The sequence below is a fragment of the Bradysia coprophila genome, unplaced genomic scaffold (assembly GCF_014529535.1).
Source record: "Bradysia coprophila strain Holo2 unplaced genomic scaffold, BU_Bcop_v1 contig_588, whole genome shotgun sequence".
Classification (NCBI taxonomy): domain Eukaryota; kingdom Metazoa; phylum Arthropoda; class Insecta; order Diptera; family Sciaridae; genus Bradysia; species Bradysia coprophila.
In genome coordinates, this window is record NW_023503827.1 from 212,513 (window position 1) to 228,966 (window position 16,454).

The 16,454-nt window shown below is 31.8% G+C and overlaps 2 long non-coding RNA genes across 2 annotated transcripts; one reads left to right on the forward strand and one right to left on the reverse strand.

Moving 5' to 3' along the window:
• The first annotated feature begins 646 nt into the window (after positions 1 to 646).
• Positions 647 to 11,132, forward strand: LOC119083346. Its single transcript, XR_005088847.1, has 4 exons — positions 647 to 659; positions 2,707 to 2,713; positions 10,932 to 10,938; positions 11,020 to 11,132. It is a non-coding gene; the product is annotated as an uncharacterized LOC119083346 (long non-coding RNA).
• LOC119083345 lies at positions 9,382 to 9,764 on the reverse strand. The gene is made up of 2 exons (XR_005088846.1): positions 9,631 to 9,764; positions 9,382 to 9,562 (listed from the first exon to the last, which is right to left on the reverse strand). It is a non-coding gene; the product is annotated as an uncharacterized LOC119083345 (long non-coding RNA).
• Positions 11,133 to 16,454: the final 5,322 nt, after the last annotated feature.

The following is a 16,454-nucleotide window of genomic DNA, read 5'->3' on the forward strand; positions in this document are numbered from 1 at the left end:
GCAATGCGGAGTTTTTAGTATTTCATTGTTTAACCGAACTCGTTTTTTAAAATTATTCATATTCATTATACGAACATAAATAGACAATGTCTAATAGACATGGCAATTAGAAAATTAGGATATTCGTTTAAAGCTATATTAGTGATGACTTTGCAGTTAATATATGCCCTTAATGCATCTTGAATAAGTTCGTTCAAGCTTCCTAATTGTGCATTAATAATTTTGTGAATTAATCAACGGCGAGTAATGTAATTGAGTTGATTTTAAAATAATATTTTCGTTATTGAATTAGATGGTTAGACGGTGTTGGTTAACGAAAATAAGAAGTGCACACATTAGTCCCATAATTCCGGCGAAGAAAAATACTAAATGCAATGAGTGGAATTTGTTATATATGAAATTTGAAATCTAATATGTCTGAGGATTTAACTTCAATTTCTAACGATTTTACAAGAAAAATTGATCAAAGTTTGTTTCAATTAACGGACACTGTGAGCTGGATTTTTTGTTAGTTGAAAGTATCTAAAAAAAACCGATTTTAATTTTTATTGGAAAATGATCAGGGCCTAGTCCTTTACCATAAACAGAAATAACATTTTGGGTACATCCACTTTCAAGCTTACAGTGCGGATCTTCGTTCGTTGACCAAATAATCGGCTGTTGCACAAAAACATACTTATCTGTGGATGTAATTATCGGTAATTTCTGTGTCACTCGAAACTTTCCTTCAACAAATCCGAGTTAGCTCGCAGGAATACAAATCATCTTTCGTATGAACAGCGGTTTGGACCTTTTCACCATGAGTATGAGTACAATTTTACCGAACCGTCATCAATGGAATGTTAATTTCAGATCTATTAGGTTTTTAAAACTACAATGTCTGCCTCTTATCAAATAAATATTAAATCTCTGTTATTGTCCAAACTCTGGTACGAAATCTAACATGAGTTTTGCTCTATTAAGATATTACTATTAAGAGTATGTCACTTATTTGTGTAGTCGTTACCAGAAAGTTCTAGTGAAAGAATTATCTGATTTTGCAGATGTTTAAATTGATAAGAAAATGGTAAGTTAACATCAAATCAAAAGATTTTGGTAACTATAAACTCAGATTTAAAATAAAATTTTATATTTGTGCTTAGTATAAAAATCCTAAGTGTTCATTAAGAAACGACCACCTCTGCCATTAAGATTTTAATTTTTATGAATACTATTGAAGTTAAGCGAAAATGTATGCTATACTAAATGTTCATTAAGAAACGATCACCACCGCCATAAAGACTTTGATTTTTATGAATGCTATTGAAGTTAAGCGAAAATTTATGCAGAATTTGGAATTCCATCTAACTGACGAAACTAACTTTAATACAAAATACGTCGTTCCACTTTTAGGCATCGCAGGTGTATCGTAACATTGAATATGCTACTTTATTTTTGTAAAGGAATTTCATACACAGAATCTATTACTTCAATGGTGTTATCAGAAATTTTGCTGTATAAGATAAAAGTAGCGAAAGTTCATTGCTCATTATTGCCGTCTCACATTGGTAGAATGGGATCTTTAAATAGCTGAATGGAAATAATAAAACTGTATCAATTGGCAACCTTAAAAACACAAACAAATGTAAATATTATTTTCAAATATTTTTACTGTGGACTTATTCCATTATAAAAAGGAACTAAAACTGATTTATAACACGACATATATCTACGTTATAGTTGCTAGTTTAACTTTCTTATTCAGTTGAAATGCACCGTACAAAAGCCATTATATTAGAAACTCACAATATATCCTCATTATCAGCAACATTGTTACGCACTATTCAATTTATTTTTATATAACTCATACATGTATTGTTACTTAAAATGACTGTTGCAGCAGCATTGATGCAACAGCATTTTCTGGTGACTTCCCTTATAGCAAACGAAAAGAATGTTTGTAAGAAAATTGGCTATCAAAATGTAAAAGTAAAGTCAGTAAAATTCCAGTTGCACAAAATTCCCGTGAAAAGAAGATTGCAAGAAACAATTTTGCAATTACGTAAAGAATTTATCAAAATTCTGTATAAATATTCTTTATAGGTTGAATGTATATACATAACACACTTTGTAGTTTTTTTCAAATAACACGAGTGGTAAGTTTGGCCGTTTATTTTATTCACTAAAGTTCAAATGAATAACCAAAAAAAATGTGAAACAAAAATAAAATTAAATTCGAGAAATGTATGTGACCAACCGATGAGGTTAACTTATTTATTTTGTCTGTAGCCTGTGGATATTTCGATTGAATTTATATTTTTGCCTCTTAATGTTGTGCAAGTTTGAAAAATATCAATTGACATTTTTATGGCCTACATCATCCGAAGTATTTTAGATCGGTGTACTTTTTACTTTTTATGTGACATTAATTAGGCTGAAACATGGTAAGAAAAGTTTTTATTGTGTTTAAAGCAATGCTGTTAAAGAACTGAAAAACGTCCATTGCAGTATCCACTTAGGTGGAAGAGGACGGTGAAGATGAATAAAATATTCTAATTTACACTTTTTAGTGATTTCTAAAACATTCATTAGAATAAAATTCAATTTATGTAAAAATTTTATTACAAAAAAATTGTTCTCGTGACATTGATGCTAACAACCTCTCGTTAAATTAAAAGAAATTTTGTTGAGAAATTAATTTCATTTTGAGCGGAATGCGAAAGTAAGATAAAGTGTTTAGCGAATGTGCACTACACATCAAAAGTTAAGGGATGTTACAATTTTATCATTTGTAGTTTTGCAGTACATGAATGTACAGGACGGGGCATCATTATTTATTAAGGTAGTTTTTTCGAGAAAAAAATGTGTAACAAAGAAATGTATTAAAAAATTTTGTTTAGAAAATGTAAGATTTTTAATGGTTTTTCGAATTAGTTGTTGTAATTTGGGTCTAGCGTAAACTCAAAAGAATAAGTTGTTCTCTTTTATAGCAATAGCAATTCAAAACTAATGAAGTAGTAGATTACGTCCATAGTTAGAATCTTTTATTTGTAACAAGCTTTAGGCAAGTGTTGCAATCACTCAACGTAAATTATAAAATTCCAAACAATTACGTCAGTTATTGATACCAACTTTGATATCTAATTGAAGGTCGAAACGATGACGTTGGAAGTCAAAGTACAAAATTGCTATTTTCAATGCTGGTATCACATCAAGCGAACAAACTGTCATTTCCAGAGAAACTATCACGAAAGCTGATGTGCTTACTCTGCAAGGGCTGACTCTTTCCCATACCACGCCGAGTCGGCGCGTGAGCTTCCGTTGTCATTTCTCTGGTCATTTTGTTTCTATATAGTCGTAATCACAGTGATCGGTTAGTCATTTGTAATGGACAACCGATAAGCTTAATTAAGCACGTATTTTGAAACATGAATTAACCTGTTTGATGTTGTGTCGCAAATTAAAGTAGAATTTTAAACAAAAGAAGTAACAGATTTAATGATTCTACCGCAATATGCTTGCTGTTTATACAAGATTAATGGATCACTAACGTCGAAATGAATATCATTTCAGCACGAATTCGCAATAATAAGAGTACTGCTCTTGCAACCAAAAAACAGTTTAATTTGATGCTAATAAAACAAATTCATTAATTTTGAAGAATGGAAAAGTTTCCTTTCTTTTATCACATGAAATAGGCCTGATACTCGAAACCAATAATAACCTCATAGAAGTGTTATCGTTACTGGAGCATGTGAATTTCGATCATTACACCAATAAGCGTGTTAATCGTAATTCGTCACATCACATCATGATCAGTATGCAGCATTCTAAACAAATTTCTATATCATCGACTATGTATTTCCATTTCAACGTAAATGTATTATATAATTTAAAATAATTTATAGTTACTTCCTACACACATCCATCCCAATTTTAACAATTTGTATACATTACTTTAATTTTCAACCAAAAATTGTGAACAATATAATTACAATTAATGACTTTAATTAAGCACTTAGTGATGGGTACGAATATAAAAAACTAGTGAATTGATCAAGATTAAGCCGAAATAAAGTCATTATTATTCTGATGGTTACGATCCCTTTTTTTAATAGTTTAATTAAACATCAGTGGTTGATAAAATAGAATATAATGTAAAAAGTGTAATTTCATATTAAATTAATAAAAGAATTCGTCTCTTTTCGGTCAATAACTGTATTCAGCACATAAAAAACGAATAAAGTCAACAGAACGAGCTGTGTGAACATTTTAAGACAGATTTACGTAATTAAAACTAATTAATGAACAACATAATGGGCCACTATATTCGTATTCAATGGTACGAGTTTATAGGATTTCCGACCGAGAATTTATAAGAAAAAAATGTTAATCAAACTGTAGACGTTCTAAATGTATAAACAAACAGAAACTTCCTTTTAGCAACTTTAATTACTCACTCTCGTCTTAGTTTGTTGTTTTACACCATTTCTCGAGTGTCAATTATGATGCATCTTTTGCTTTTGTTTGTTCACTTGAATGTTGAATGACTAAGTGTTTCCAGCTTCTATTTACTCAGTCAGAGTTATTTTTAATTATTATCGGTGAGTGAATGGGAATAACACGGCAAATAAAACTACGAAACCGTTTTTTCGTTGCTAATTTTTAATTTTCGTGAAAGTTGGTTTGCCTAAATCTACCAGCAAGGTAAGAACCATTGCATTGAGCTGAAATAGATGTACGCAAATATTTTAGTTATTCTCTCGCGCTATCCTATTAAAGTTTCCTATTAGAGATACTTACCTTATTCGAATTTTATATTCTATTCATATTCTACTTTATAGTGCAGTCAAGCGAAATGCGAGTGCATTTATTGTGCATAAATTTCTGATGAACATTAAATTGCAAAGTAGCTGCACAATCTGGGAGCACTGGGAATATCGTATTTATCCAGGGTGGTCGAAAATTGATGGTAAAAACAATTGTGTCTGTCGATAAGATGTTGGAAACGCGATTTCAGCTTTTGTTACTGTGACCATCAATTGAACGCTGTGAAAATGTTTGTGCGGTCCATACCGTCTAATATTCATAACTTGTTACGACAGATGTTTCTGAAGGTTCGTATTGAATATTCATATTGATGTAGATTCGACCCGGACTTATCGACTCCATTATTTTATCTCGATCGAACTACTCAGCCGGAAATCCTGTCCAATATTATCCTGTCGGCTATTGTAATCATCTGTTATAGACAACATAGGTCATAAGTCTGGCTGGCGTTCTCTAGCAAAGCGTAGGTTCATTCTAATAAAGTAAAAGATTTTGCAGAAGTTGCAGATTGTATGGCGACATGCCTACGGCTTGTAAAATAAAGCGAATATCAAATTCTAATTCTCTGAATTTAATATCTATCTTTCTCATTATATTCGGTTAACTTATTAGCAAGCAACGTAACCGCAATATAATTGAAAGAACGATTCATCGTAAATTATTCCAATGCTATAGATATTTTCACTGCAAATTTAGTTCTTTCTAGCAAAGTACAAGCTGGATAAATTCAGTAACAAAATAATATTCTGACTGAATCGACTGTGCTACATATTCTGATTTTCTTTCTTTCTTTCCACATACAACCAAATTAGATGAAATTATTTTATACATTTGCCAACATAACGAAACCATTAATTATATACAAAATAACCGTTCATCTGCACAGAAAATCCAATAAAATGTGTAACACTCAACAACAACCTGGCATCAACTCAAACATCATTATACAATTCAACTTTAAAGAAATGTTATATGTATATCCATCTTGAGCGAAGACCATTGATGTTGATATACCATAGTATCGGAGGCACAGAGCAGAAAAACTGATTCATTGTAGAGCTACCATTGAATGGTCTATTTAAAAAAGCAAAAAAAAAACATTTTGTTAGAAATAAAATGTAGATTGTATTCGTTACCTTCTATTGTGCAAACTGATTCAACTGAATAGTAAAATGCGCGACAGGTGCATTTTCTTCAGGCCAAAGAAATTAAGTAATTTGGTTGAACAGTTTTTTTTTATCCCGTTCCTCTTCTCGTATTATGTTTTCAAATATTGCTTATAACGTGTTGTTGTTGTGGTTGTTTGTGTCGGTTTTTTTTGTATATATCTTCAACAACATGAGTATGGACGAGCTAATTAAAGGTCGGTTCCATCATCATCAACAACAACACAACAACGAAATTGATCACATGCTAATATTAAGGAAAAAGAACCCAACTCAACTATAATTGCTTTATATAGGTTAATTGGATATTATATTATGTTGACCTGGAATAAAATTTAGAATTTTTCAAAATTACTTCTTTTCTTAAAAAAATAATTTTTTGCCGAATATACTGAAAAGGTGTAAAAGGGACCAGTAATAACTTAATTCATCTCAAAGAGTGGAGAATTGCACAATTTTCTGTTAGTAGCAAAAGTAGGAAATACAGGGGGAGAAAAGTGAAGCTCGATATGTTTTCTGTTTTATTGTAAGTGATTCCACACAAACTTTGTTCAACAAATGAAATTCTAGATTTCGTATTTTATTATTCCATTCCTTCTGCAATAGGCAGGCTCGTATTTTCAGACAAGGCGGTAAATATAGCCCAAAATTCAAAAATTCAAAAAATCTAGATTTTTATTTGTTCAACGCAATTCTTGTGGAATCAATTACAAATTACTTTCAAATTAGAAAACATGTCGAATTTAATTTTTCTCTTCCTGTAGAAGTTTGGATGAAAAAAATTACAATTTCGGTTCGCAATTAAAGGGTATTGAAAATGAACTATTTAAAATACTGAAGCTGGATGTGTAGATGTATTCTGTTGGATGATTCGCATATATAGAGAGTTTGATCGATTAGTCCGATTCCAACCAATGAATGTTTGAATTTTAAGATCAGTAGCAAGATATAAACATCAACATTCAACAATTTGATGAGAATCGGTAGTTTTCGTACATTTTTATGCGGTGATCCGAGACGATTTGATTTTTCTTGTTAATTTAAAGTAAAAGACTTGCATGTCTTTCCCGCATCACGATTTTAAACAAATAAATTGTTTGACGGGGAGGATACGACTTAATTTGTTTTAGGTTTTTCGTAAAAAAAACACACACACCGACCCAATCCAGTCGTTATTTATAGTTGGCTTTCCTAACCCAATTATAATGAAAAACACGATATGTAGAAATTAAGACATTATAAAACAACGATATGTAAAATTATTTGAAGAGTTTATTGACATTATGCTTCAGTTAAGTTAAGGTAATTACTAACATCAACACTGTCATTACCATCCACCGAATTTTAAAATCGAGACAATAAAACTTTTCATGGTCTTACATATATCTCCTGTTTGTATCGTTATAATAAGACATTAAAAATTCAACGCATTTATACCACAAAAACAAAAAGAAAGAGAAAAAATCGAAAAGAATCTTCCTTAAGATAATTTCGCTTGAGAAATCGAAATAATTACAATTATTATAAACGAAACATGCAATCTTGTTTATAACTATGTTCTTACGTCTTGTTGTAGTTTTACATTCGTGAAGAATGTTATGTTTTATTTATGTTTTGTGTATCGAAGAAGTACAAGTAACAAAGCATTTTCTGTTTCAAATCAAAAGAAAAGAACAAGAGAAGTCAAGGCATTTTATGACTACTGATTACTAAAACAAAAGCCATGCAATTTCGAAATGGAATATATAAAAAAACACACACCGACCGACTATTTGGATCCGAAAGCATAAGTCATATAATATGTTGGTAAGAACATTTACACACCTAAATCCAAATCGACATAAACATTCCTGATTCGATTTGCATTTACCAACATTATTCCAACGAATATGAATGTATGATGAATCCGAAGAGAATGGAGCGAGTTATGAATGAGAGACTTCATTCAAAAAAAAAGCTTTTACTCTTTACCGTTAACCAATACTCTCTCAGTGATGGAAATGTGTGTGTGCGATTAAGGGGAACATAACCGAAGCTTGAACTGTCTTTGTATTGGTTAAAGGTAAAAATCCACTCTAAACAGGTCAAAATTCTCTCGACAGCAGTTAAACATAAGCAATTTGGATTCGTTTTAAACGTTTTTCAGAATAAAGACATTAATTGTTTTAATTCATGAATCCGTTGAGGAAATATACGAAACAATTTTCATCGTATAGTCGTTTAGATAAATTTACTTGCATTCCAATGCGGTAAAATATGTCTGTATTCCGACTAATAATATGCAACACTGATTAGTTATCGCTTTAAATTGATATTTTATTTACATTTTTGTCTCTAAATATTCCATTCATATAATAACCCTTGTGCTATACGATGCATTCAGAAGCTCATATTTAACACATAAAGACCGCTCGTTAAAAGAATAATAATAAACAGCCTAGATCTGATAAAAAAAAAACTTTTGTTAACCAGAATGAATCTAAGGCCCTGACCTCATTAAAGTGTAAAAATATCATTTTAATCTTTTAACTTTGGCACCATCGTCAGGTAGGTCGCATTTACAATATTGTTTGTGTCTTGTATAAGTGGCATTTGCTGGTCTGTATGCAGCACCTAAACCGGATGCTGAAATGCTTTCATTTTCATTCTGTATGCACTGGTTTTTTTTGCGCACAAGCGCATATAATACAAACCGACCATGAAATTAAGAGTTTCAAACTTAAATGGATTTTATTTAAAAGACAAAGTATATGGTAAATGTGGCTCTTAATTTATACACCTCTGTGTTTAATAACAGTTAAGTTTCATTGTTCTTGTATAGATTTCAACGTGTATGTCGTTCCTATTACGTTTCGACTGGCTGGCTTTTTCTACTTGTATGCTTGGTTATTTATATATTTTTATACCGAAGTTAGTACGAAATTAAAATAACTCATTAATTCCTCGGTTATAAATATACCAGCTAAAAGCTCTCATGAAATTGTCGATTTAAAAATAAAATATTCAGAATGCAGCTAGTTCAAAGCTGGGTGACAAAAATGTTATGGTTGTTTGCATTTCACAGCGATGGTTTTAATTGCTTCTTGTAAATTTCGGAAACGGTTATAGTCAGTCGTCATCTCTCGTCAACACTTTCGACAAAAATAAGCAGTGAGCTTTGGTTAATACTTCTTAAATATTTTAAAACAGAAAAAGTAGTAGATTTAATATAGGGGCAAGCGTGTACAAGGAATTTGCAACTAAACCACTATTACTTAGCAAATCAAGTTTGAACTAGTTACAACCCACTAATTCTGTTAGATTAAATTCAACACAAAGATTCATATTGATAATATGTAGAGGAAACAGTCAAACAAGTAAAATATTTTCTCTATTGACTCCGAAACAATCAAAAAAAATACTCAAGTGACTTCAATTATTATCAGCTTTAATTTCACATCTCACTTGCTTTCCAAATAAAAGTGAACAATATCCGTTTTGATGGTATCCGTATGCCGCACAGCATTCGTCAATGTGTCTCTGCCCCATATTACACACTTCGACGCATTTGTCTTCTTTCACGAAGGAAGCTAGTGTGGATTGAGTTACTACACAAATTATGTTGAAACAAAAATTAAGAAATTGTACTTTCGAATCTAAATAAATTGAAACAAACCAATAGTACTGAGCAGTATCAAAGACACAATGAAAATGGTTTTAATAGACCACATTTTGTTGTGTATTAATATTCAATAAGAAAAAAAAATGATGCAGCACCAAAAACCTCCAGCTGAATCTGTTTTTTCCCACTTCTATCAATCACCAATGAATAAACACATTAATGAAGTGTTCTGTTTCATTTGATTAGAATGATAAGCAAGTTTTTGAATGCGAATATGAGTAACACTGTCAGTAGCAGTAAATAATTAAAATTCGTAGCATTTCTACAGATCAGTCAAGTATAAGGAATGTAACCGTCAGGCCGGTAGCTAGCAACCATTTCTCAGACATCCCAGAGGGGGCTGAACGACGTTAAAAAAAATTTCGATTTCTAGCAAAGAAAGCGGTTCACAGGATGTTCGGACAGAATAATTAAATACATATCTGGCCAAAGAAATTAGCTTGAAAATCACTCAGCAAGTTAAAAGCAAAAATATTCTGAACATTTAAGTAGTTGCCGTAATTGAATGATGAAACATTACACTGAACTTTTTGAACTTTAATTTAAAGAATTTCCAGAATTACGCGGAATCTTACGTAAATTGCAAAACATTCGTAGATTTGGAGTTAGTATTGGTAGAGATGCAAAAAGTCAGCAGACTATAGTAGGGTCCCTAGACAGATAAATTTAAATTGTGTACAATCAATCTGAGGCCACAAAGAAGTGATTCTAAGTCAACTACTATTTTCTATTTTAATTGTTTCTGGTTTCTGGAAAAGCCTCTAAATTTGCAAACATGTATGCGTGTATAATTACATGTGGTGTGTGTTTTTATTCAGACCAAGAATTCATGACAATTTTGGATTATTTCTCGAATTTTCGTCCCTTTGCATGAAAGTTACACACGTATGTACCATGTACCTGTCTTGGCCGGTTGATTTAAGATGCATCGGTGATTTACTGAATAGCTAGGGCGATTTTTAAATACTGGATTTTAGTTTACTTTTGATGATATCTTTTCATCAGAATCCTTTTTGAACGACTTCAACCAAATGTATTTTCTGTTGAAAGCTAACACATTCGTGGTTGGAACTGCGGTCGTACATTTTTGAAGAAGGATTCCGATAGAACGATATCATCAAAAAATGAAATATGAGGCACACAAATGAAGGCTACAATTTTAGCTAAGTACCGGTGCCTCTTAAGGCAATTTTGCTTGTAACCCTCACTTTGCACGGGCTACAATTCGCGAAATTGCCTAGAATCAATCACCCAAGACACATAAGACACATACTACCTAATGTTCATGCTAGTAGTAGAGCTGTGTTTCTGATGAAGATTCCTCTTCTATGTTCTATAGTGTAGTAAGTAAGGAGCTAAACACATCGTACCCTTACAGCTTAGTATTTGACACATCTGGGCGACGATTCTCGTATTTTCTTAACTCCAAATATTCGTAACTTGACAGTTGCGTGTATAAAATCCCAAAAGAACTGTCAAGTAACGAATTCTTAAAGTTACGATTCGTAACTTACGAACGCTACGAGAATCTACGCCTGTTTCTAAAACCTTTTTCCTCATTCGAAACCTTCATCACTTATGCCTTATAAAGCAAGTCTCTTCTTAACAAGTAGAATAAAAGCTCTTCCGTTGCGGACTAGACTAATAATGTAATTCGAGATAAAGTACACGAAAGTCTTCAACGTTAAAAAATCAAAAACACATTTAATGACAGTACCGGACAATATGAAGAGGGTCGTAGGGTCAGACAATATAGAAAATCAAATCGTGAAAAGAACAATCGTTCTATGAGAAAAAATCGATTATACCCTACACCCTACACAGCAAGGTACTTATCATAAAATTTTAAATTCTACCATCATCGTCCAAACCTATAGTTATATTTAACCAAACTTCGCTCACCTTTCTATGTTTTTCTTTTCAATTATTTTGCACAATTGAAATATGCAATTAAGTGGTTACGTGGCATATACACACACGAAAAAAAAAAAACAACAACAATGGTGTCAAATATCACGTGTGAATGAAATTTTATGAAATATTAGATGGTTTTATATATCTTTAAACATACACCTTTTGCCCAAAATAACATAAAAAAGCTATTAATGACATGAGGGTTTGTGGACAAAACATGAAAGTGAAATAAACACAAAATTTGTTGTTTTCTGTAATTTTATTGTCCGAGGAATTACTGCATTTTTTGGTCGATGAAAAAGTTTCAATATTTTTTTAGGTGTAAAATGAATAAGTATCCGTTTTTGTGGTTTTTCTGACTAATGTAATTGAAAACGCTGTATGCACAGCGGGCATATATATACAGTATATTATACATGTGCAATGCTGACCAATTCGTAGCAGTAATATGCCTGACTGTTTTTTTGTAGCATGGTAGAGGGTACAATCAACGATATTTTCGTGCTCCAATGTTTGGCTGTATGTAATTGTTTTTCCACCGTACAACCACGAGGATATAAAACTTATTTTTTTATTTAATTTATTCTATTCTAACGAGTGAAAATCGTAGGGTCAGTAATATGTTAAATGTTCGGTATAAAAATTCACAACCCCACATAGATACCATGCGGAAGTTGTGGTTCCTTTTTACTGTAACAAGGAAACGAGGGGAAAATGTGAAAAATGTCTATGCTCATTCTTGTACAAGAAAATGGTTTTCCACATCTAAAATGAATTTTATGCGAGAACTTGAAATAAGTTGCGGTGATCCGACGATAGTATCCCTTTAATAGTAAAATGAACCAACAGAGAGATGGTAACAGATGGCATTGCTTTTTCATCTCCGTGGCAGAACGCCATCTGTTATCAACTCTCTGAATATCAAACATCAGTCGATAGTCTACCGTTCAATTCGCATTTTGCGATTTTTCCACCTTTGTCTAATGAAAATTCTCTAACTTAATATGCGCGAAAAACTCATGATAAAATTGTCGTCATGAGTGCACTATGTCTTGTAAAGAATCATCTGAATCAGCGAACAATAAAACCGATTCGACAAGGTATAAAATAAAAGCAGATGGAAAATTCATTGATCTTCGCTCGATTTATCTTGCAGAATAAATTGTGATCGGAATTTATCGTCTGCAAATGTCGAATTCTACATACAATAGGTACACCAGTAAAGTCATCATAAAAAATGTTAAAATATCCAACAACTTCAAATGACATAAAAAATTCCCATCGTCACACAATCTGGTGGCCTTCCGTATTAACGGCAAAACGGTAATTTGTTTGAAAAAGATTCGATCTGACAGACATAATGCGTGCGTTTGTCTCCTTTGACTGCCTTTTGTATATTTACATACTCATTTAAATCTATAAACATGTTGAGATAATACTTAAAGATTTCATTGTACAATTGAAAGGCGGATTGACATTATTTAAACCAATAGCAAAGAAAAAGACATCTTTGACTTGAACAAATTACACTCTTTGGTTGTTGTGGTTTTTTTTTATTTTGTTTTATTTTTACATTTTTTTTTGTTTTAACATTTTGATGAGGACAGTGTCGTCTTCTCTTGTTAAATAAAAGAAATATCTTTTCCGTTGAATACATTGTCAACAAAATAAAAATTGCTATGCAAATTACTGTTAATTATGGAGGATTTTACAATTTATTTGTCGTGCTACCATATACTTCTGAGCATTTTATTGATAAGCTGTTCGTTGTTTACTTAAGAGAAATGAAAATGATTTAAAAAGTCGGATTTTTTTTGGCGAAACCTTCAACGTCATTATACTGTATTAAATACACATAAGTGCCAGTTTAAGCGAATATTAAATTGTTCGCAACCGTTTAAAAATTATGCATATATACATACAATTAAATTTGATTCTATTCAATTAGCTTGTTATAATCTAGACACATCAATGCCATAATTCATACTTAGCTTGTTATATCAATAAATCGTTATTAAGTTGTTGAATCCTGATTATATTGCAACAACGTATAAGTATGCACACCTGAACACAAGCGAATTGTATACCAACTTTCTATTGAAACGCCGCCGTCGGAATTAATTTAATAAACCGAAACTGAATAGTCTTAGCATTACGAAATTTTATTTCGTGAAAATATATTATATTTCTGGAATAATGTGCAATAAATCAAAATGAATTTGTTATGTTAATTAATTGAGTTTGCTGAAATCATAGTTGATATTATTAAGAGGTTTTTAATTGGCGTTGTTATAAAAGTTTAGAAATTTGGCGGTGTACTCATGATATCATCGACGGAAGTTATAATTGTTCGATAGAACCCATTGTGTTCGTGCTATCAGTTGTAGTTATTAGTTTGTACAAGAAGATTCACCTCATTTTTGCGAAATTCTAGTTTTTAAATTCTTAACTATAAGGGGTCATTCACAAAGTGCACACGCTTCTAATTAGGAGGGGGTTACACAAACGCATGTGCTACATACATTTTCGAAAATTTTCCATACATTTATCGCGCAAAGTGTCTAAAATTTGTCCTTTTTATCGCACGTATTTTATGAATTACCCCTTGTCAACATCTCAAATGTGTCAAATATGTATCGTTCAGAGTGTTCTTTTTGCTTTTCTGTATGTGTGATGAGAATCAGCTATAGCTAATGCAGTCCTTTATTGTATGTTTGTATGAACGAATGAAGTAGAAGATTTCAAATTTGTTTACATTAAGAAAAGTAACAGAATTGTTTAGATTGAACGAAGTAGCAAACAGTTATTTGAACTATCACATTTGTAAGGTAATTTTTGGGTAGATTCACACTTTTTCACATTTTGTGACCGAGTAATATTGGATTTATCCCTCCATACATTTTTTCCTTTCATCCAGCACAGGCTTAGGATGCTTCAAAGCCTCATAAATAATTGTGGTGTTAATGTAAAGTGATCTGTTAGACAAAGTCAATTTGGTTCCGATTCGGAACAATATTTAAAATCATAGAAACTCTAACGTCTAAAGATACAGTTGGTATTCAAATGGTGAAACGAAATTTAGTGCTAATGTATTATGTAAACCGTAAAATTTTTAATTTGAAGCGGAAATAATACGGAAACGAACGAACGGAATAACTTTTCCTATGAGTAATAATTTCCTAATGGCATATGTACATTGTACATGGCTAACTTTAAAAAAAAGCATCAGTTTTTCTTGATAACTTGCTAAACTTATCTTCATATTCGACTGAAGTTATTAATTATTCACAAAGTTTGCAGACAACATACACATACATTATTTCAATTAAAAGCGATATTTCCCTCTAGTTAATTGAATCTTTACCACTACGTAGAGCTGTACAACACATGTGCTGCTACAAGTACAGTACATACGTTATACGAATTTAGAAAGTTCATCATACACATGAGTCCTTTTGTCCTCCATTATGGTATACAACACCACATTTGAATATTCATTCGAATCAAACAAAAACTATCATTTGAATGGCGAAATTTTCCACAGTTTACAGTTCACTAGTGCATATCCACTTATACATGTCATTGATGGTTTTATAAATTTGAATGAATGGAGAAACTAAAAGTATAGAAAACTCATATGTATGGGTTTGCCACAGCTCTTATCGCTGGGGTAGATGCAAACGCTTCCTACTCTTAATTTCAACAAAAGTCAAGTACTGCTGTCAATGAGAAATAGTTATGTTAAGAGTTGCATTTTGCAATCTACTTGCCTTTTGAATGATGCGAATCAAATATGATGAACCAAATTGAAAATATTTGTTCATCTTTACATCTCCGTATTCAGATAAGATGTCATTGATAGAATGAAGAACTGTTTGCACAGCGGTTTTCAATTCAATTCAGGGAAATAGTTTTTGTGAGAGCAATTAGGTCAAATGGGACTACAGGGTGATATTCTGTACGTATAACTTTAGGAATTTGTTTTACTTCTGTATGCCGAAAATACAGCTTCAAAGTTTTCAACTTTAAGATCTAAATTAACGGAATGTGTGTTTGAATGGTGCAGGTATAGTTTTCAGTCTGTGTACGTTTCAGTTGGATGGCATGTTCCATAAATATGGTAAAACCAACACAATATTAGTGTCCGTACAATGACTAAATTTGAGTAACTGGAATTGCAAATTGATATTTCGTATGGAGGTATAGGATGCAGGTTGCAAGTACGTCAGAGCCCGTGGTTGTTTTTCAACGAGAAGCTACTATTTTCAGTCATAGGAATATTCATAATTTGATTGCTGCACTATAAAACACAATTTACAGTACCGATATATGTATAACGAAATTCTTTGAAATGCATCCCTTTTACGATAACAAAACGTTCCTGTTTACAACTCAGTAAATTCTTGGAACTTTTGTCAACAACCGGAAATTTAAAAAATTATCAGAATCTACGCATGGCTCGAATTTATGGTTTATACGACAAGCTTTGCTTGTTTGTTTATCTAAGTAGTACGTGATTTGATGTACTCATGAGTTTCTACTTACCGCATTTTGCTACTTTTTATCAAATAAACAAATAAACTCCAGTATGATTCATTTATTTTACATGCACGTTTATGTTCATGTACACAGTTGATTCCATTAAGTGACATGAAATATGAAATTTTTATTGTTGATATTTGTCATTTTAGTACATTTACGTAATTTGTTATGCTCTACGTGGTGAGGCAAATGAATTCATTAACTGTTACAGACAGAGCGCATATCGCCAGTAAAATTATCGAAGTTGTTACTTCCCTTGGCCTAAGTGTTAAGATTAATAGCAAATCTTTAACCTAGATTTAGCAATTAAAGTCGACATCCAGTGAAATTAAGTGAATTAGCTTTAGTTGTACCAGTCTTTA